The 22,893-nt window shown below is 36.7% G+C and overlaps 1 long non-coding RNA gene across 1 annotated transcript in view; it reads right to left on the bottom strand.

The window, feature by feature from the left end:
* Positions 1–3,023: 3,023 nt before the first annotated feature.
* The window catches only part of LOC125337037, a 51,763-nt gene continuing 31,893 nt past the window's right edge, over positions 3,024–22,893 (bottom strand). The window contains exon 2 of the long non-coding RNA XR_007207920.1: positions 3,024–6,074. This is a non-coding gene — a long non-coding RNA (uncharacterized LOC125337037). The remainder of the gene's footprint in view (positions 6,075–22,893) is intronic.

Raw genomic sequence — 22,893 nt, 5'->3', positions numbered from 1 at the left:
TCGTGAGCTCAAGCAGAACATCCTTCTCTATCCAAGAGGAAACAGAAATGACAGACAAAATAATCAGCACAACTATGCAAACTATCCCATATTCATCCATCTATCCATGGGATTAAGTTAGAAACAGCCCTTAGTTCTTGTTACAGATGAAAAATAGAGAAAAATAAGGAAAAGGAATTCTTCTGAAGGTTATTCAGCTCTTAGTCAGGCTGCTTGATTGTTAACAGCCTTTCAGCCTCTCCACTGCTTTTGGGACAAAAAAAACCCTAAAACCCTCCCCCCAAAAAACCCCAAACCTTAAAGCAACTGTGCTTGCTCTTCAGTTACATGTGATGAACCTGCAACTAGGCAGGACAAATCTAGTCCTGAGTGCTACTGGATGTACAACGCAAGTAGAATAAGCAATGAAAGACTTATTTTCCATTAAGAGCTTGACATTTACAAAGTGACTGCATGACATATCATGTCATGTGTTATGAACTTTTAAAATAAAGATCCAAGCTGAGCACACATTCAGGAATTATATTAAAAGAGGTTTGGGTTTGCTCACATTACTAATTACCCACAAAGAGCCTGGAGGCTAAGTCTTACTTATTTTTTTTCTTTTGATTGCATCATTATGAAAAATATGTTTTTGCTCAAAATAACAAACAGTATACTGTTATTATATGGAATTGGGATTAGGTGTTTCCACAGCAACTTCTTTCACCCTCTAAGGAAGATCTCAACCTTGCTACTCCTCAAGGGAGCATAAAGATCTCTCCCACTCCAGTGCTGTGGAAACCAGGAAATGACTAGTCTCAAAGAAAGATGCAAAATTATTCCTCCCTTCACTTATGTGTCCCATTGAAGTGTAATAATAATTGAAATTATATAATTCTATTGAATTCCTCTGCTGACCCCATTTTTTTCACCTTGTTCTGAATTTGCTGGGATTTTCTTTTAATATGTGATACAGGACATTTTCTATTGCAAAATATGCTTGGAGTTCTATTAATGATTTTACTAACAATATTCCTTTTAAATACTAGTCAGACAAGTACTTGCCTTTAGAACAAAGTCTTATGGCAATGTCAGACCTGTAGTTAGAGCCCTGACTAAAGGAAAATAGAGACTGAATGGGAAATATTCTGTGACCCGGGTTGAAAACTTGAAGGTAGTATGACTTAGAGGAGGATTGCTGTGTCAAGATTCACTCCAACCAGCTCCTCCTGTCCTGAGAAGTAAAAATTTGCTACTGGGTCATGTCAGTCATAATTTTTCAGAACTAACACTGATACCCAGGAAGATTTGTGAGAGCAAAAGTAGATGATTTTGATATTTAGGTCCTTTCTCTTTCCTACTACTCTTTTCCAGGTATGGACTTTTCACCTCTGTCACAGTACCTTGCAAAAGCACACACACCTCACATAGCAGAAACTCACTTACAAAATACTAATTCAGTCCTGCAGATTCCTGTGCCTCCAGTGGAAGCAGCCTCACTGTAGCAGTGTAGAGCCACAGTGGGTGTAGGTGGCTTTATATCAGCCACGGCATTCTGCAAGGGTGAGAAGAGACCAAAGGCTGCCCTATGCTGTACACAGATGATGCCAGACACCTCCAGCAGACTCATGGCAGGACTCAGCAGCCAAGCTAGTGTCACCTATGGAAAGTCATACTAAATAAATGACAAAAATTATGGACAGGCAGAGGAGAGAATAAAAAATATAACCCAAGGGGGAGAAACAGCAGAGAGAGCAATGTCAGAGCAGGAAGCAGAGGAGATTCTCAAGTTGGAAGACAGTGGATATTTCATGAGGGACAAGGAGGCCCACTGAGAATCCATGCTGGATCAGAGAAAAAGTATGAAGAGGAAGGAGCAGCAGGAACAAACTGACAGGTACTGACCATAGCCTTCATTCTCCATTTCCCGTTCTACCACATCACACGAGTAAATGAGACGGGAGTAGGGAGTGAGGTTGAGCCTAGGAAATGGGGGAGAAAAGTTATTGCTGTAATGTTTGTCATTTTATTTTGTTTGTTTCTCACTATCCAAATCAATTTTAATTTTAATTGTCAATAAATTAATTTTTCTCAAGACAAGTCTGCTCTGCCCACCATAGTAATTGGTAAGCAATCTTCCTATCTTTACCTCTGTCCACAAACATTCTTCTACCTGGTTTTCTTTTTATCTGCTCTCATCCTACTGAGGCAGGGGAAATGGGTGACAGTTTGAGTGGGAATTTGGCTGTTACCAATGGTTAACCTACTGCTGAAATCAAAATATTTTTCAAGTACAAGGTCTGCTTTATCAAGGTGTGTAAAATCATCTGGAATATGAGGTGAAAATGAAGGAATATGAGGAATATGGGGGGTGAGCTGTTAAAGGTAATTTTTCCTGCATATAGTTATGGAGAAAAAGATTTTGTCCTGACAAAGTGAAATCTCAGTTGATGAATTTACAAGTGATTTCAACCTTCTTTTTTCTTCTGCAATGTGCTGCCAAATTGCCATCTTTGATTACTTCTGTTTCCACAATGATAGCCTCTCTGACTCTTTAACTTCACCTGACTTCTCATTTCCTTTCCAGTTCTGGATGAACTTTTCCCCATTACTTAGGGAACTTAATATTTGACATGTTCTTTATCAAGTGATGCTTCCACTTCATACTCTTCACTACCGAGTTTTCTTTACTCTTTGATATCAACATCAACTACTCGTCCCTTTATTTGTTCCTTTGCACTTTGTGAAGCTCTGAGGGGCACAACACATCCAATTTGGCCTTGTAAAACTTCTAATATTGTGGGTCCCTCTTGATAAGAATTTTTGCACACCGTTGCAATAAAAACATTGCATAACACTATTGAAAGTACCCTCTAAATCTAATCCCACTGGCCATCTTCACGGCAGGAAAGGCATAAACAAATGGAAGAAACGTAACATCTGAGCAGAATTTGCATTACCAGATTTCAAGATCAAATATATAAAACCAGTAGCAATCTATACTGATAAAATATAGTTTTTACAAAAACACACGCAAATAATTAATAACACTGTAGGGTGTTTATATTGTTAGGGTTTTTTTTCACCAAGGTAAGACATGTAAAATTTACTTCAAATCCTCTTTCCTAAGCATTTTTGGACAATTGTCATTATTATATAACATCATAAAATAATATTATTAATTTCCCTCAAAACCAGAAAAAGAAACATCTTTTAGAGTTTTCAATTTGAAAAGGAAGTGATATATATTTGCAAAGTCATGAGATGCAGAGACAGACATAAAAGCATAAATGGGGCCAAGCAATCTGAACTTGCTCTGAAACAACCAGCTCATTTTTAAGAGAAAAATCAAATTAATAATTAACATTGTTTACCTGAGATAGGGAATCAGTGTGATCTTTAAGTCAAAAGCCTTACAGTATTTTTTGAATTGTCCTATGGTACCTCTGATTAAGGTGTGGATATGTCTCAGAATTTAAAAAACAAACAAACATACAGAAAAGCTGAACTTGTTACTGAAAGAGTTTATCTAATACAGGATAACACTATTTTTCTTAATATTAATCTGTATGAATTTCTCTGGAAAATCTTTCCATACTTATTTGGAATATGAAGCATGCATGCTGGCTGAAATGCAATAGCACAGGGAAACAGAGTAATATAATTTCTGAGCACCAGGGATGTTTTTCCTATGTCCTTCTAGGGTCACTGTGTGTTTTTTCCAAAATTGTTTGCATGATATGATGTACTCCATAGAAGAATTACCATCCATGGTACATTAAGATATTTTTTGATCTGTGATTTTCCACGTTGGCATGTCTATGTATTATATTCATACAAATCTTCTGTGCCATCAACAGTGTTTGAACATAAGTCAAACATTTCCAGACTGGTCAGTCTATTCTTGAACTCCCAAGTAGGTATTTGAAAAAGTCAGTGATCATTTTCTCTTTCTTTGCTAAACAAACTGAATGGGATGCAGAACCCTTGATGATTTATTAAATGGCTCCATTGTAGTTGGAAATCTTACAGCAGCTGGCCAACAGCTGCAGCGTGCCCCTCGGTCTTCAATCTGTTGGAAGGATTCCACTTTATTCACAACTCTGCTTTTGGTTTTCAGTGGGATGATCCCAAAATGCCCAGGCAGTTTGTTCCATTCATCCAATCAAAGGCATTAAATAATACAGCAGCAACATTCTCTTAACAGTGTCTAACTTCTCTGCATGAACGACCCCTTCTTGTTTTTATAATAAGCCCGTGGAGAGTGCAAGTGTAGTCATTCATAATTTTCTCTGGTTAATGTCCATTTAGAATTTGTGAGCTTCTTCAATATATGATTCTATGCATGGAACTTATATTTTTTCTTTTCTGCATATGCTCAAAATAAACAGGATCGCAACAGTGGGCAAACAATAGGCTGTTCCAAATTACACTAAATTTACTGGACTTGTGATTTCAGAAAAAAAAAAAAAAAAGGGACTTGCTGTTTAATCAGATTGGTTTGGATTGGTTTGTTATTGGGTTTTGTTAGTAAAATGTGAAAACCTGAGGAATATGGACATAAATCTGGTTTGCAATCACGTGAAGCCCTTAATCTAGTCAGAGTTACAAATATTAGTAGCAGGAATAATTCTTCTGCTATGAGAATGGATTTTTGGTTGTTCACATAGATGCTAGATAATACAGACTCAAGCACATACCCATGTGGTAGGTCATGCTGTAGCCTCCACTCTTAGTTCTTCTTACAGAGTTAAGCATAGAAATCATTGCTGATTATGGGGAAATTTGTCCTTTTTTAGATAGAAATTTTATCAGTCATAATATGCATTGATTTTCTCTCATGTACTTTATTTTGTCTAAAAGCATATGGTGGTATATGGTGTCAGACACAGCCGACTGGCCTTTGAACACTGCATCTGTGCCCATATCACTTTCAAACCCAACTTCAGCAAGTTGAATGATGTTCAGTGCTCAGCCAGGACATACTTTCTCAAGTGTAACTCAAGCTTGCTTGGAAAGAAGGTGTTGTTCAGCCACTGGTGACAGACAATTTATAAATTACTTCAGTGCTTTATCTTTAAAATCATATATTAAAGACATTGGCTTGATGGGGTTTGGCTCTGGAGCATCCTTCCCTCTTTAGAAGTGCTGTAACACAAGCTTGTAACAATTTCTTAAGGGTTGTCTGGGTTGTCTCTGTAGCTTAGCATAAGTTATACAACTGGATCAGCCAGGCATTTGTCACTGGTCCCAAATGTTATCCCTGAAATAAGTCTTTAGGCAGGTTCACTTGCAGTGTAATGTGAAAATGGTACGTATGATGGGACAGCCACTGGATCCAAAACTTTTCAGCTTGTCAGCCAAGAAGTCTTCCTGCTTCAAATTTTACAGACAGCAGAGGAGCAGGTGCGGTTCAGGTGTCTTAGATGCAGATCCTTTTGCTGGTCAAGAAACATTACTCATACCTGATTAATCACATAGGAAAAAAAGTGTGCCGAGGAGAAGCTGTGACTACTTGAAGTATGAGTATGATCTAACTTTCCAAATGCTAATTCACTAAGTCTTACCAGACCTTTTAGAAACTGCTGGAACTGAATCTGTTTTAAATTATTCTATTTTAAGTGATCACCAGAGTCTAGTCTGACATTCTGCATAAGACAGGCCAAGGAATTTCACTGAGTTCTCCAGACCACAAATCCCTTCTTAGATCCATCAAACCTTCATATCTTTGTCATGCAACTGTAAAATCACAAAGGGTTTGTGGGGTGCTTCCAGGTTGTGAATTTGTGGTTTTAAATCTGGACCTTTAGTTATTTAAGTAATAATATATTTTTGTTAAGACAATAAGTTTTATGGAAAACTGTTGCAGTGTGCTAAAATTTCTTGCTATGGAGAAAGGGAATGAAACCAACTATTTCTTTCAAGAAATTCAATAAAATAATCCTTTGTTTGAGCTTTGAAGTATTGTTGTCACTCAGTTTCCACACACATTTCCTTTTCACCTTGTAAATCATCTTCAATAGGCATCTTATCCTGGCAGGACTGTAGGTGAAACGGACTTCTGAATTCAGCCAGAATGGCCTGCCACTCTCCTGCATGACAAATGGGAACAGCAACAAAAGAGATATGTGTACTGCTTTATTTAAATGTCTATTTTCAAATCTTTATTTTCCCCTAAACATAATAAAAAAAACCTCATAGGAGTCCAGAAATTCTAAAAAAGATAACACCAGGTGTTTTGAGGGAAAGCTATGGGAACAGATGGCCTTACTGGAGGAGGTAAAATAAAAATTTCTAGATGCTATATTTGAAACCTGGTGAAGAAGAGCAGCTGAATCTGGAGGATGGTGCCAGTATCTACCCTCTGATTTAAGTGAAGAACTTGACAGAAGTGCAGAACCAAAGCAATAAGGTCTGTATTCTTTCTTATTTCCAAATATCAAACTGAAGTCTGAGACCAAATTAATAATATCGCCTTCACATGAAGGCTGTGCTCTGCTGTGCTTCATGTGTGCTACCATGCATGGCCCTGTTCCCAACAATTGTATAAGTCTAAAAGCTTCCATAGAGCCAGCACATGTAATCCCCACTGCTGGCACCAATTATGCTTGGCATTGTATCCAAACACCCACTTTGCACCAGATCTGTCAGTATCAAAGCCATGAGGCTGGAACTTTTCCTGTGCTCTGGAATACATTGATTCAAATAACTCGTCAAAGCTGTAATTACAAGTAACTGTTATATCTGCATGCTTCTTTGGGACTGGGTATCATGAGAGACTAGAAAGTTATGATTAAGAAAATAACAGTAGCAAACCATGCCGTGTCATGCCGTGCCATGCCATGCTGTGCCATGCCGTGCCATGCCATGCTGTGCCATGCCGTGCCATGCCATGCCATGCGGTTCATAGGGTCTGTTGTGCAAATGGCATCCTGTACCTCAGGCACTTAGGGCAGCAGGCTGCTGCTGCCCTTTTGCCATGTTGGTCTATAGGTGAAAATGGTAACATATACCTCCTTTTTAAGTCTATATGCTCTTACGGGTTTATACATCTAACATAAATATACATATCATTAATAGGGTTTTTAACAGACATGCATACACACTATAATGGCATTTGTAAAGAGTAATCTAGACTGTGTGGAGGCAAGTAGACCTATGAGGCAGATAACAGTTGGGATCTATGGAGGAGTACAGAAGGAGCAATGAGCTGAAAAGACTCATTCATGATCCACATGGGTACCCAGCAGGATAGTAATCTGTGGTCCACAGGGTATACTTTGCTGTTCACCCAGCAACGTGTAAGAAGTCCTGAAGAAATTCATGGGCTACTTATTAGGCAGGCAGCTTTGCATGTGCACGTTTACCAAGGAAGCTCTTATGGTTTGGTTGTACCTTTCACCCTGGGTGGTGCAGAACATAGTCACACAGCTAAACAGCCCTTTTGTTCACAGCAGGTCTACACCCTTTCCTGCTCTGCAAAATAGATCCTGTGCAGCAACAAGCACACACATTGACTATTAGTCCTCCTCATCATGTGGCTTGTGCCCCTAAATTATAACAATCATAGAGAAGACATGAATACACATCGAGACATTAGGTCCTCTCTCTGAAAATATCTTGAAGTGCTCTTAGCAGAACCAAAATTTAACCATAATAGCTATGCAAGTTGTTTTGTAAATTGTTCAGAAGAATGAAAGCTGTATAAGTAAGAATTGAAAAGTACAATGAGATATGTGTTTCTGAAAATAATTTTAGGGCATTCAGTCCAGCTGTGCATCTCTTTCATTGGTTCTTAAACACAAGTAGTCAATTATGTGAAATATTAAAACAAGAGACATTGTCTTTGAAACTTGTAACATCATTTACTTACAGCCCCGTTCTTTCGTATTAGCTTGCATTACTAGAAAATGGAAATAAAATATTTTTTACTACAGCTATATATCCACAGTAAGAAAAATGGGTTGCACTGGGAAAATGGACAAACTGATGCAAGCTCTCTTGAATTTCACACATGTGGCAACTGCATGTTATGGTTTGATAGACATGAAAATAGCAATCAAAATACCAGCTTAACCCTCCTGTCTTGTATTACTCACCTCTCTCTTTTGTTCAAAGCTTTCAACCGCCCTCCCCTTTTCGAAAGTACTTGCTTCCATGAAGTTTTCCCAGTTTATTTCCTTAAATCTTGCCTCCCCCTACTGGTTGTGCAAACCAGAATTTCTCAATAAAAAAACCACTGTCCCAAAGGTAACTGGTGTGAGACAATCACAGTCAATAAGAAAGTATAGTCCCAATCTTTGTTCTGAAGTAGCAACAACAGATCTCCATATATGCAATGGAGGCTCTTGGACCTCTTTCAAGCTGCATCTTTGGCTAATCAGAGAGAGCAAGATCCACTTTCCTCTCAAACATGCTAGTGGTGTTTTTCAGATTTGTTCCTGTTTTTCATTTGTATGGGGATTTTTGGTTGGTTGGGTTTGTTTGGTTTGTTTGGTTTTGTTTTTCTTTTTGTGATTAAAAAGGGTAGTGAAACAAAGTTTCTGTAAATAGAAGGTTCCACCTATCTTTTAAAAATTGGGTAAAGTTAGAAGAAAACACCAGTGGGCATAGCATTATTTTTGGTTCCACATTCAGTGCATCTTTATTGAATGACTGTGTAGAGAGACAGAATGCCTATTCTGTAAGTTGGTACATTTTCTAATCTGCTAAAAATTTATGGAACAGCCAGCAATTTATTTCTGTAAAGTCTTAATTAGCTTTAATTGCCATAGGTCTATTTATACCTATTTTCACCAATTTATTCAGTCTTCCTTTATGCTTACAGAACCACTATAAGAACATCTAGACTGTGAAAATGTTTTGCTAATTCAAACGTATACGAACCACAGGATGTATAATTTTCAGAACTATGTCTACATGGGCTGCAATTTACATTAAATTGCTGTTTTGGTTAAATGGCACCTTAGCTACCAAGCAACTCTTTGAATAGTTGTTTCTTTAATTATTATTTAATTTTGTGGTTATGACTGGTTTTCAGTTAAAGAGGGTACTACTGACAAATTCAATTAAAGGAAAATAGAGGACTTAATGGTCCATGCTAATGATTCATTTCATACATAATATTTTATCATTTTCTGAGAAAATTTATAATGAGTGCTTAGCTTGTATTAATAAATGCTTACATTTAGTCTACATAAACTATAGTGATTAAAATATTTTGCTAATTATATCTGTTGATAAATGCTTTTGAAACAATCAGGTCCTTTACCTTAAAGTACTTTATCAGCAAAAACTTATATGAAAATGCATATTTAGTCATTAAGAAGGAAACACAAGTATAGAAATGTAATAACATATCCATAAGCAACACCTTTTGATATTTAAACAGCTCATGATATGCATCTCATGATATACTCAGGAAAACAAACTTTGAAGAATTATAGCAATCAGTTCAATATGCTATCTGATTTTATAGTATCACATGAAGACGAAGGAGTTTGATAAATCGCCTTTTCAGGTATCTGAAGTAAGAAGAAGTACTTCTCTATCTCACAGCAGAGGCAGAAATTTTAGCTTCTAGTGTTTCTAAATAGTGTGTAGGAGTGAAAGGGTGGGTAAGTAGCTATTACAGTCTCACTTTTACATTTTGCATCCTCACTGATGAAGATAGATTGTCTTCCAAAGTGAATAAAGTCATAATTTACAAACATTTAAGAATATTACATACTGTTTTAAGATACCAAGCTGTTTCAGGACAATTTTGTTTTCATCACTTTTTCTTGCACTGAGAAATTAGTGCACAATCATTTGCTTTAATAAAGAATGCTATTAGCTTCAATGGTAAAACAGATATATTGTAGTTGTTTCTGCAAACTGCTTGACTAGTACTGCTGGGATTTAAAATATGGGCTATTTTCAGGATTAAGGGCACAAGAAAGTAAACAAAAGGGAGGGTCTGAAGATTTTTAAGAGCAAAACAATAATTCAGGAATACAACTCAATGCAAATTCAAGAAAAGTCCTGTTTTTAAATCACTTACATAATCTGTCAATATCTTAGTGACTTCTTCATTTAAATTTTAGGTGGTGGCACTGGTTAAGGACTGGGATAAGCAAGTTACAATTAGTTTATCTTCATGACTCTTAAAAGTACTGAAATTCAGTATGCCATTTGGAAGTTGCTGTCAATTCTTCTATAAAAGGTGAAAAAAATGAGGTGCCAGATTTCTTCTTTGAAGCAAAAGATTTCTTAGATCCTTGTCTGAAGAAACTCTTTATATTGGCAGTCACAGCCAAAATCCTTGTGATTTGTGTTTCTGAAACTTCAACTGCAAAATCTGTTGATACCAAAATCTGATGTTATTTAGATTTCTCAGTAGTAAATAATAAGAATTTAAGAATGAACATAGATCAGGATTATCAGGATCAGTGCATGACAATCAGAAACTTAAGTTTATTTTCCTCTGTCAAATAGTGACGGTAACATATTTTTCAGATTCCATCAATAAGCAGTGAAGTTGCATTCTTGAAAAATTCAAGTCCTCCTCTATATGCTTCAGAGCTGCATACACAGATCCATATACAGATTATTTTAATACTCATAAGAATCTTAGCAAAAGTAAAATGTCCTTTGGCCATGCTCTTTTTGTTCCTGGCTATTTCCAGAGTAAGGAGCTGAAAACCGAGATTCACTTTTCAAGTACAAATGAATAGCCATCATAGCAAAAACTAGAAATGGCAGCACAATCTAGGTTCTGCATTGATGTGTTTTTTCATGTAGGAGCCCTACAAATGTAGATGACATACAAGGAATACAAATAAACTGGTTCAGTATGATGCATTTTCACCTCCTTCTTCAAATTTTAGTTAAAATGTCATCAATTTGTTTTAATATGGAGTCTATGGTTTCTTGCCAAAACCTTGATAAGACTGATTGACCTGGTGGTATCCCTGATACATCACCACGAGACCGACGGCCCCCAGTAATCTTAATTTCAGACAACTGGCCAAAGGTGACCTAACTGGGGGCTTTGCCACCCACAGCTAATGCCTGCTGATCTACTTGACTGTATGGAAGCTGATCGAGACAGCTGGTGCCCAGTGCCAAGTCACTGAATGGCAGCAGAAAGGCTGGGGGAGGGTGCAACTTATTGCATCCTCTGTCTGTCTCTAGGGCTTAACCCATAAGTAAGTATTATGAACTGAAGTTAGGAAGACTGTCATTACCCTTGTGTACTTCTTGAGGAAGTATTTTAATACACAACTTGTTATTTATCTGTTTTCCCACTTAAAGTTATTCACGTACTGAAGGATTCCCAAGTGTTTTGCAAGTAAGGGAAAAAATCACCTGTCAAGAAATTCCAGATGTTTATTTTTTAAAGTTTCTAAGGCATGTAGTGCTTACAGCTATCAATCAGGGAAGGAGCCAAACAGATTTTAAAGGATTCTTAGGCACTGCAGAGACTTGAAGTGCTACACACTTGGCAGAGGGGTTATGTTGCATTCATAACTTGGTGATCTGGGTGGATACCTGCTGAAACTGATTGCCAAGTAGTATAGGTTAATGTGAGTCCTTAAATGCAGCCTTGTAGCTTCTTCTGCTCAGCAAAGAGAGACAGTGGCAGTGAGATAGGCAGCCTCTAGCAGCAAACTCCACGGAGAGGTGCATGCAAGCATAGCCACCCCTCCTGCTGCCACTGATCCATGATGATTATCAAAAAAATTGAAAGGCATTTTTACTTTTAATATTGACCAGTACAATCACTAAGATATATTCTCAGGAACATTTTCCATCCATTTTTGGTTGTAATCTTTGTTGCTGCAATTATATAACACAGTTGTTCATTTTGTGGCACCATCCTCAGAAGTACCCTTTGGGGGTCAGCAGTGTTTATTGCCCTAGAACTCCAGATTTCCACATCTAAATATTTCTTGATATATTTTAATGAATGTCTTGGTAGCCCCCTCTACACTGAATATTCATATAGTAAAGACTGTGAGAGAAGATTATTATAATTCCCTAAGACACCTTGTAAAATGTACATTAAAATGTATAGATAACCCTATATCACAGCAATGTCCTTGAAAGAGATAATTTTGAAATTGGAAAAGTTAAGGGGAATTTCCCATAAAAGTACAGTTTTGCTAAACATTTTGTCTACTAAGGGATGCCATTCTAAGGGGCAACAGAAATCATATTGCTGAAGAAAACATAACCATACTAAATTTTGCTACCTTTACTGCGGATTTCTAAATGCCTAAGTCTGATGTCTGTTTTTTGCTGGGAAAATTTTCTAACATGGAGAAGACACATGGACTCAAATGCAAGTAATGGGAAAAGGCTGCAATATTTCCCAGATTCCAATCCCTAACCTGTTAGATTTTGACAGATTTCACAGACTTCCCTGCTATATGATGAAGTTAGCAGAGTACTTATATGATCTCAGGCCTAGGGATTTTTAGAACATCTGGAATTTGGTCTTCTGAAGTCTCCTGACTTTTTTTCTTAGCTTGCAGAGGGAGTCATGGTACATTTCTCATTTTGGTGTCTACAGTTAAGTAGAAGGAATTCCACCCAAAAATGTTCTGATTAGTCCAATAAGTAGTGTTGGGTTTAGTTCTGAAAATGCTGCTGTCTCCTGATCTTTAAAATGTCCACCTCCTTCTACATCAGTTTGATAACAAGATTATGGCCTAATCTGTGCAAGGTCAATACTTAAAATATAATACCAGCTACTCAGACTTATTTTCACCAAGACTGATAATGTGCTTTACAGAAAGGCATGGGAGCATATTGCCCAACTTTATTTTATCTTTCAAGGTATCTATCAGGTCTTTAATATGCTACTCAATTTAGTAAAATTGATTTTTTTTTTCCAATCAGAACCATAAGAAACTTGATCAAACCTGTCTGAAGGCTCCAACACAGCCTGGGTCATTTGTATAGCAGAAAATTTTACTAATTATTTAATTTTTTTAACTGTACCATAAAAGACAATTTCAATTATTTTAAAGTAGAAAACAGATGTTAGTGAATTTGCATGGACTAATTAACTTTCTACAAATACCTCACTGTGAGTTCAGAAAGCTTCAATTGAAAAAATTAAACATATCAAAAGAACACAGTCTAATATGCCCAAAACAAAGTAGAATTGTCTGAAATGTGAGCAACATATTAATGGTTATTCAGAAATTAAATTCCATTGGGTTTTTTATGTGAGCTGCATTAAAAAGGAAAAAGAAAAAGAAAAAAAAAAGGGCATTTATTTTTCTTTTATAACTACAACACCACAAAAATCAGCCCAGAAGTCCCATGGGTTAAATGTTAATCTGCAAACAAGGTAGGAACTCCCATGTTTGTCCCTGAGCAAACACACAGTGTCACTTTTTTTACCAGCCCCTCTAGTCAGTGCAGTTGTCTAAGGGTTGAAATGAAAGTTCAGGCCTTTTCCTGCAGCAAGCAGAATCCTTCTAGTAAGGCAATGGCTCCAGAGACAGATCTTCTCCACTTTGTTCTCAATCCATTTGTTGGACCAATAATGTCTAGGAAGACAGTGATTTCTCAGGACTTCGGGCATGGAGTATTCTATTTACACAATTAGTTACCAGTAGGTATTTTCTCTTAATTTTACACATAAATTGTTATGGTTTTCATTCCTCCTTCCTCTTTCAGTCACCACGGTTCACTGCTCCTTCAAAAGACCTACTGTACTATTCACTTACTTAATGTAGAACAAACTCAGGATCTCCTTCAGGAAGCCATCTAGCTGGCCTTTCCATTGGCTGTGTAAAGGATGTAGGCATTCACTGTAGGATGGATCCTGCACTGATCACATATTTTTCCCCTTGCAATTATTACCTCATGTGGATATATTGGATCCAAATCATAAGATTTAACAAAAAACTGCTTGCCTGCAAGAAAGGGAAGGAAGGAAGGAAGGAAGGAAGGAAGGAAGGAAGGAAGGAAGGAAGGAAGGAAAGAAGGAAGGAAGGAAGGAAGGAAGGAAATGGGGATGTACAAGGGTAGAAAACCAAATTCTAGGTCTCTTAATCATAAGAAAATAGAAAAGCTGGTATTAATCTTCAAATATAAGAAAGGTGGCTTCAAGGAGAAAGACTGCAGATTTCTGTCCATGTTTGTTGAAGATGCAAGAGAGGATAATGCTGAAAACTGCAATATGGAGCTTATTATTGAGTTTAGACATTAGAAAAGACAAAGAAGAAACAAGCTCTCTCACTGTGAGGACAATGAAGTAAATGAATAGATTGCCTAGGGAATTTTTGGAATCCCCAGACTGGAGGTTTTTAAAAACAGGATAGACAAACATCTGTCAGGGAAGATTTAGATACAGCTGGTTCTGCCTCGGGGTAGGAGGAGGGATTGAACATTCTTTCTATCTCCCTTCCAGCCCTACTTGCTATGAATCTGTGATAAATGACAATAGTACTTCAACAGTAGACACTGAGAGGTCACTCAGGTAGTGGCAGAAAAGAAAGAGTAATAACAAGGAAAAGCAGTGAGGATTTACCAGTCCTTGGTATCTCTTGCTTCCTCAACTGTGACTTTTGCAGGAATATTTCAACAGAAGGAAAGAGGTATTATGAAAGCACATTTTATTATTATTTTGAGACGTCAGAGCATAAGACCAAAGGTAGAAACATGATATGGACGATAGGGCAAAAGAAAAATTTAAAAAATCAGGATCCAAGCAGAGACAAGGTAGCTGTCATAGACAAAGACCTTTATTCCTGCAATGGTTTTAATTATGCATCAGGCAAAAAAAAAGATAAGACTTTTTACATTAATCTTTAAATGTTGCAAAAAGGCAATTCTTCTTTGGGTCACTACCCAGAGACAATTAGATCAGATCGATGATTATGACAACATTAATGCACACATACAAAAATAGCATTTTTCCCCCTAGGATCAATATGCAAAAGTATGTAATAGCTTGCATTAAAATATGCAAGCTGAGAAACTGATATATGTGATTGTATTTGTGAAACTTATTGTATTTAAATACCTTTATTGCAAGGCATATGCACAAAACAACAATGTTAAGACAACCACATTATTTTTTCTTTTCATGAATTTTGCATGTTTTGCCATAGAGAAATAATGCTGTGTTCAACATTACAATGGAATAAAACATTTTCCATTACTTAAAAAAATATTTTTAAATACCTTAAGCCTGTACCATTATTTTTGTTGCATTTTAACCTGTTAGAGATTCTCATGTTTTATTAGATTTTTTTTTTTTTTTTGGTGGGCGGAGCAAAACACAAAAGTCACAGCATCCATGTATACACTCAATCAGCTGTCACATCATAAACATGCTTCACATTTTTCTCTTTTTAATATGAGGCCAAGCAGAAATTAATTTCTGAATCTTATTCAGATAGATGATCAACAATTTTACTTCAAATGGCATCAAATCCAATATTTTAAATTCAAATACTGATTTTTAAAAGGATGTACAAATTTTACCATTTTCTCTGAGAGAAGTAGGTTTATTTTCAAGAACATGCCTGGAAACCCTGCTTAAATACATATGGAAAACAATAATTAAACTGTTTGCTTGATCAGCTCTATACTGCATGCTTTCCTTCTGTTCCTATTCCACAGAAAACTAATGATTTAAGGGTAAAAATGAAGAACCTGCATATGTATTAATCCTTTAAGACTGTTCAGTCATCACTGTGCTTACATGTAGGCAGTATAATATATAAATCTAAACAAGGGATGTATTTTTCTTCTCATTTATGCCATTACTTCACTGTGCTGTTTTTCACTTGTATGGAGGCAAGAGGTCAAACAGTGGACTTTTTTAAGGGATTATTTCAGATATGTATTAAAATGGAATTAAATTAAATACTCAGATAAAACCATTTTCCACTATCTGCTGCCATTTTCATTTTCTGCTTCAGAATGTCATTAACTGCAATAAATATTTTACTTTTCACTAAACAGGTCTGAAGAATCAACAGTATCACTGGATCAGCCTTTATAGCAATAAATACTCTCTGATTGCCTTGACTGTTTTTTTTGATGAGAAGTTGTGGGCAAAGCAAGAGTAGAGAAGAAGCAGAGCTGTATCCCAGTAAGAAACAATTTAAATGGCAGAAATAGCACAGATTCTATGATAGGATGAAAACTTCTCCTTAGTCATTCCCAGCTAAGATTCACATCCTGCATTTCTACTTCAGTGATCCTGCAGCCTGGAGCAGACACGATCAGGTTTGTCAGGAACAGCAAACCACCTGGGCTGACCACTTCTGAAGGCTCTGGGTCTGCATGAGCTACTCCTGCTTCTGCCCAGGTTCTGCTGGACAATGTTGTGCAATCACTTCCCAAATGCAGCGCTGCTCAGTGCAGTCATGTGGAGCCTCAAAATGGGACAAGGTAGCGGGCAGTGGAAAGTGGCCATGAACAGCTGATGGCTGGATGAAGTGGAGTGGAACAAGGGCAACAAAAATGATGGCATTTTGTTTTTCCATGCTTTGACAGCAACTTATTGGGGACATTCCCTCCTTCTCACAGACACTGCAGAGTAAGGTGTCTTTTAGCTAAAAATAAGGCAGTTAGAGCCATAAAAGTCTAAGTGCAGATGAGTTACAGACCTGAGAATAACATGTGTTTGGTGAAAGAAATTGTAAATATCACTGAATAGACCATTTAATTCTTCAGATAGGTAATTTTCTCCAGTACAGGTTTCTCCTTAATCCTGCTCATTTATTGGCACTCAAACAGATCTAACAAAGTCCAAGCAAAAGCAGAGGATAAATACTTTGTTGCCCATGTCACAAGGAGATAACTTTAAATATTTCTATATTTGAACAAAAATCTAGATTTTAATATATATAACAAAATTTCCCCCGATTATCTTCATTGTTTGCTATACTTAACATTACCTATGTGAAAATGAGTTAACAAACATTCCACAAAGACGCTGAAAAGCCAAAGTTAGCATAGATTTTGGAATATGCACAAAGAAAAACTGGCAAACATTTACAATTGTAATATCCCAAACCAGTTTTATTAACTGCAGCTCTGATTTATTTCCCCATCCTCCTGTTCCAAGATCTGTACCTTTTCTTTCTTCTTTGGGATGAACAAAGATCATGGAACAGATTGTAAGTGAGGCAAATTACATGGTTGTTTATGGTTGTGTTACACATATATATATAATTTGCAAAGTATTCCCTAAAGAAATGGTATCAAATTTTTGGGGACAAGAAAGGATCTGATGACAATCTGTTTCCATTTATTTTCTTTCAGATGCTCCATGAAAATTCATCTGTTTTATTTTCTTAGATCAATTTCTAGTACTGCAGCTACTGCTTTCCCATCATTGTCCATTTGGTTTCTTTTGTTCTTTTTTGCTTTAATGTTCATTAACTATATTATTTGATTAAATGATTCCATCACAATTAGAAGGAAACAAATCCAAATCTATTTGAACAGAATCTTACATTTACTCCGTAAGCACTCTCCTTTAGATAACTTGTAAACGCTTCCGTATTTTTGAGTTTGGCTTTGGTTTTGGGGGGTTCTTTGGTGCCTTTTCATTTGTTTGTTTAAAAACACACATTTAAAAAGATAGCAGTATTCCAAAATCCCTAAGTTACGTACACAATTGATCTGCAAATTTCAGCACCATGGTAATTTCACTTGGAATTTTTATGAAGTGATTTAGCATGAATGCCTTTACTTTTTAAGCTGCAAAATTTAAAAATAAAGTTCTGTTCTTCATCTTTTCACCTGGGTACTCTCAGCACAGAGTTGGTTTAAACAACAATAATTATTGGAGAGTTTTGACTAAAAGATAACTTCAGCTAAACACCAGAATTACCAAAGGTAAATGCTCAGGAAAAAAGGAAAACTCCTCTGAAATGAACAGAATTATTAACAGCATTTGCCAAAGACAGGACTATTATCAGCATTTTGGAATACCTTTTAGTTAAATAAGAATCTATCAACTTAAATAGAACTTCCTGCCTGGAAGTGTCCTTTGAAATGACTGTTAGAATGAAAAATAATATATATTTTTTATTCCTTTTAAATCAACAGTTTGGAAAACCTGTAAAAAAGAAAAATCTCCCCCTGACAAAAAAGCCAGAAAAGATAACCTTTATTTTAATTTCAATTCCATCAGCATGCAACAGAAACAACTCCTTTAAATCAATAGGGTGTCATAAGTCATTTGCAGACAAAATCAAGCTGCTGAAAGCAGATGCAATTTAAATATTTGGTAAAACTCTATCTCATGCTCTAAGAAAATTAGTATAATGATTTTTTTTTAATTTAAAAAGCATGCAAGCAAAACAAAACAGAACAAACCCGATTCAATTCTTAGTTATTTCATGGAAGAAAAATAAAAAAGGCTAAATCCAACCCAGGGAAAACTTTCAGTCAACCAAGCTGCACTGCAGATTCAGTCAGTAAGAAGTGTTAGGAAACAAAAACATTACAATGTGAGCTCGTTGTATTTACAGGTAATATTTGCTTATTCAGGTAATTAATCATCATGATTAATTATAGTGGAAAGTGGACAGATTATTTCAGTAAACCAAGATTACTTGCCTATGGGTAGAGATCTGGGAGCTGGATATGTACACTTTCACTAATAAATGATAAGGATCACTGGTGAGGCAGGTTGCAGAGCTTGGGAAAAGTAGTAAGTTACTAAGTGAAACTGCTTTTGGCAAATATTGACCTTTGAGTTCTTAAACGGGAGCATATATAAACAACACAGTGTTCTCTGGCAAGTTTTCCCTGATAACCTGCTGGAAAAGGGACAGAATATCCTCTAGCCATTTTGCATGCACAATTTAACAATTATGTGGTCAGAGGAAGGATGATTCTTTTAAGGTGCTGGTAGATGAATGGTAGATGTTCACAGGCTTTACACATTTACAACGGAATTTCAAAATCTAACACAGCGTAATCAATATCAACTCCAATTCTTCTATACTGAGATAAATGATATCGATCACTCTACTGGGAACACACACACAAAAACAGAAAGAGAGGTAGGATTCAGACTCAGAAAGCAGGTCATACAGATCAAAATCATAGCACTGACAATACTGGCTTAAGGACAAAACATTAAAGTAAGGCTGTTTCACTCAGCATGGAAAATCTGAAAAATTATTTTGATGTATTTAAAAGCAGAGCATTCTAAAAAAGAAACACTAATTTTATCTCCAGTTTCTATTATGGTTGAATAAAAATTTTCAAAAGCATATCAAAAGTTAGTTTTAGATAATTATTATAATCAGGAATCATGCTTAGAATGAGAATATAAATGATTTATAATTCTAGCCTTACTTGAAAATTAAATTTTCATTTCAAACTTGACTAAAAATTTTGCAAAATAAACATCTTTTAATACATTTTGTGAAAATACTACAAACATTGCAATGCAATCCAAATTAAGCTGTGGATGCACACAGAGTTTGCCTTTTGAATTTCTTTTATCTGTCAGACCTTCCAAGTTTTCTGGGTTATACTCAGGAGCAGAGGGTAAGAGAAGCACATTCAAAATCCTTCGCGGCCACAATTTTATTCCTAATTGGTGTTTCCACACTCTTCATGCATTCATCAATCAGATGCAAATTACAGTATGCCTGATTGGGTCTCCTTCACCCTAACCATTCCCTGCTGACTGGCAGTGCTTGCCAACTGCTGCAGCAGGCAAGATGAGCAGCAGTAACAGCACCTCTACTGTTTTGGTAGGTCTTGGCCACTAGCAGTATCATAGATAACAACTGCTCACTTAACACCTATTGAATGTCTTGAGCACAATTGTCCCTTTGAAGAAAGCAGCTGTCACCTTTGATCAAGCATGAGACATCACTGGCAGCAAGTAATATAAAAGAGTAGGTCCATAAATTCAAACACTGTGGCAATTTCAGAGGAGCTCCTTTATTCTGGAAACAAGCACAGAAAAATGTCTAATTGGTGTGGAGGGAAGAGACACAGCAGATAGAAGCTTCAGAAAAGCTTTTTTCATAATATTTAAACCTAGTGAGTGATCAGAGAAAATACTGTAGAGTCACTAATCCAAACAAACCAGGAGGATGGATTGTGCACCACTGGAAAAATTTAATAAATACACAAATTGAAATACTTGCAATGACTTTAAAATGTAGCACCCAGACATTATTCTACAGTCTCCAGTCTGTTAAAGTACAGTTCTTATGCTACATAAGCATGGATTTTGTGTATTTTAAAGCAGAATGCTGTCTAAGATTACCCTCAAACTAGCATACCCCCCTGCTAGTCCCTTTGAGAGGATTCCCAAGTCCAAAAGGAGACAGAAGAGTTGTTTATGTGAGGGACTGTGGGGAGAGGGAGGAAGAGGAGCAGTGGGAGGAGAAGGGCAGACATGGTGTTGTTTGGCCCAGTGGACAAGGAAAAGCAATAATGGAAATTCATAGATTAAAACTTTTTTATTTTTCTAATTGATGTATGGATACAAAAATGCTGTTAGCAAGGAATTTTCCTGCTTCTTTCTAAGCCGTGGGATACTTTTCTCTCTCATGGAAGACAGTAATAGAGTTCTATAAACTATGAACACCTGCGACTTTGTAGAACTATGTTTATGGTACAGTAGAAAATATTTTGACAATGGATGTTTAGGATTTCTAGCCAATTGACCCAGGGGGTGGCTGATCCTTTGTCCAATTAGACTATGAAGAAAAAAGTCTATAAAAGAGTTTGTAAAATAATTAAATAAAAAAAAGATTTTATAAAATAATTAAATAAATCAATCTTGCTGCACAATGCCTGCCTGCTGGATCTTCTCTCCTCCTCCCTACGGCTGCAGGATACAGCAATATTGATGTGCACCAGTTTAACGGCAGTATAGATGGTAGCACTGCAATTCATTGACCCTAGCACTATTTTCAGGGAACGGGAATAATAGGTCGTGTGGGTGTCATTTACAGAAAGGTATGAACTGTTCAAAGTTTTATCATTGTGTTGGGCAGAAGCAGGCTCCCTTCATCTTCACTGATAGATGTCATTTTGTTCTGCGTTTTTCTTGAACCAGCACCTTAAACACAATCTTCTCTTTCTGACTAACTAAGACTGATGTTCCTTCATTGCTGCCTGTGAATACTGAAAGTGAGTTCATTGTTTCTGTGGCCAGCACTGAGCAAGGGCAATGGGGCATCCAGAATGGAAAGGCAGTAGCTTTTACAAGACTCAGGTTTGAGCATCAGGAGAGGCATCTGGAAGACAAACACCTTCAGCTTACGTAGGTAAGTATACCATTTGGGGCACAGAGATCAGTCCCTGTTATGAATATCCAGACTGCATGGGGGTTACAAACATTGTCAAATACTATGCAAAAGTGCACAATTGAATTAATCTCATTTAATGATCCACTGACTTTTGAATATTTTTAATGTCCATAAGTGACCCAATAACATTTCTAACATCATTTGTATATCACAACCAAATCATTATTACATCACAAAATGCATCTTTGTAGAGTATTAAGAGTGTGTTTTGTAATCAAAGGAGGTGGAAGTGTGGGACAAAAGAGCAAATGTAAAGTTTATGTGGTATGTATTATGAACATAAGAAGATAACCTAAGAGGAGTGGTCAAATGCTGCTTGGAAGGATGGGTGCTAGCTGTGGCAAACAGCAGAAACATTTGTTCTACTTCCATTTTACTTTCAGCAATACAATTTGCAGTCTTTGTGCCTCTATTTTCCTTTTCACCCTTTGCCTTTCCTGTCAATTAAGCTGTACATTCTCCATGGACAGAATTTATAGATATATATCACACTTAAAAAATCGTGAATGCGAATATGACTGGGATGCATTTCACTAGATGTTACTTTACTGGTAATAAACCCTGTGACTGCTTGTTTTATCCTCCAGAGCTTTGTGTTTAAGGACATCCCCGTTTGTCTTGTCCCCCCTCTTATCCCTCCAATGTCAGGGTGGTTAGATTATTCCCCCAGGTCATGGAAGACCCAAGTTCAGATCAGCACGTTTGTCTGAGCAGAATGACATTCCTTCTGTCACATCTGTAAAATCCATGATGTCATATGACATTTGAAGATGGGTTTCTTAACATGCTCTGCTGTTAATGCTGTCCTCAATGACAACAAGAGCTTCAATTCCAATCAACCACAAGGCCTCTGTATTTCTTTTAGTGCTGCTTTTTCTCCATGACCCAGTGGAGTTAAACAGCAGCTGCTGCAGAGTTTTCCTCTCCTCTACTTCCAAGTCACCTCAGACAGCTGAGCTATCTGAGGTACATGCCTTATCATGTAGCAAAAAGCCAATGGCAGTGCTTTTTGAATATTTCTAAATGTTTCTTCAGGCACAGTTACTTCACACATTTGAAACTAAAGTTATAAACAGTTCTGAGTTGCCAGAAATTTAGTTTCTTCAGCAAATAAATTCTTTCTGCTCCCACAAAAGAAAAAAAAAAATCACTGCACTACTCTGTTCTATCACTTTCATAGTTTTATGAAGAGAATGACTGAATTCATCAACAGAGCATGTTGGAAAGAGACAGATTCATCTAGGGGCCAAAAGTACAGTATTTTGGATGAAATAAACAGAAATTACCTAAAAAGATAGAGATAAGTCCAGAAATAGGCAGTCTCTGTCAATGAGTTCAGGATTACAGGTTGCCCATGCACTTGAAAGAGGAAATTCAGTGCCTAGAGGAGGCAACGAAATATTCAAGTCATCAATGTATGCAGAAGAACTGAGGCAGGCCTCATAGAAAATAATAAAGGCTTGGGAATTAATTCAACAACCACAGATGAAAAAGAATCCCAAGAGAAAAAGTTTACTATGAAGTATGGGAAGGTATATGGTGGAAGACATTTTTATTGACGAAGTCCAAAATCATAACTGAGGAGAACAACACGGTAATT

The sequence above is a fragment of the Corvus hawaiiensis genome, chromosome 2 (assembly GCF_020740725.1).
Source record: "Corvus hawaiiensis isolate bCorHaw1 chromosome 2, bCorHaw1.pri.cur, whole genome shotgun sequence".
NCBI classification, from domain to species: domain Eukaryota; kingdom Metazoa; phylum Chordata; class Aves; order Passeriformes; family Corvidae; genus Corvus; species Corvus hawaiiensis.
Note: the sequence above shows the minus strand (reverse complement) of the source record. Positions and strands in the feature narration are given on the sequence as shown.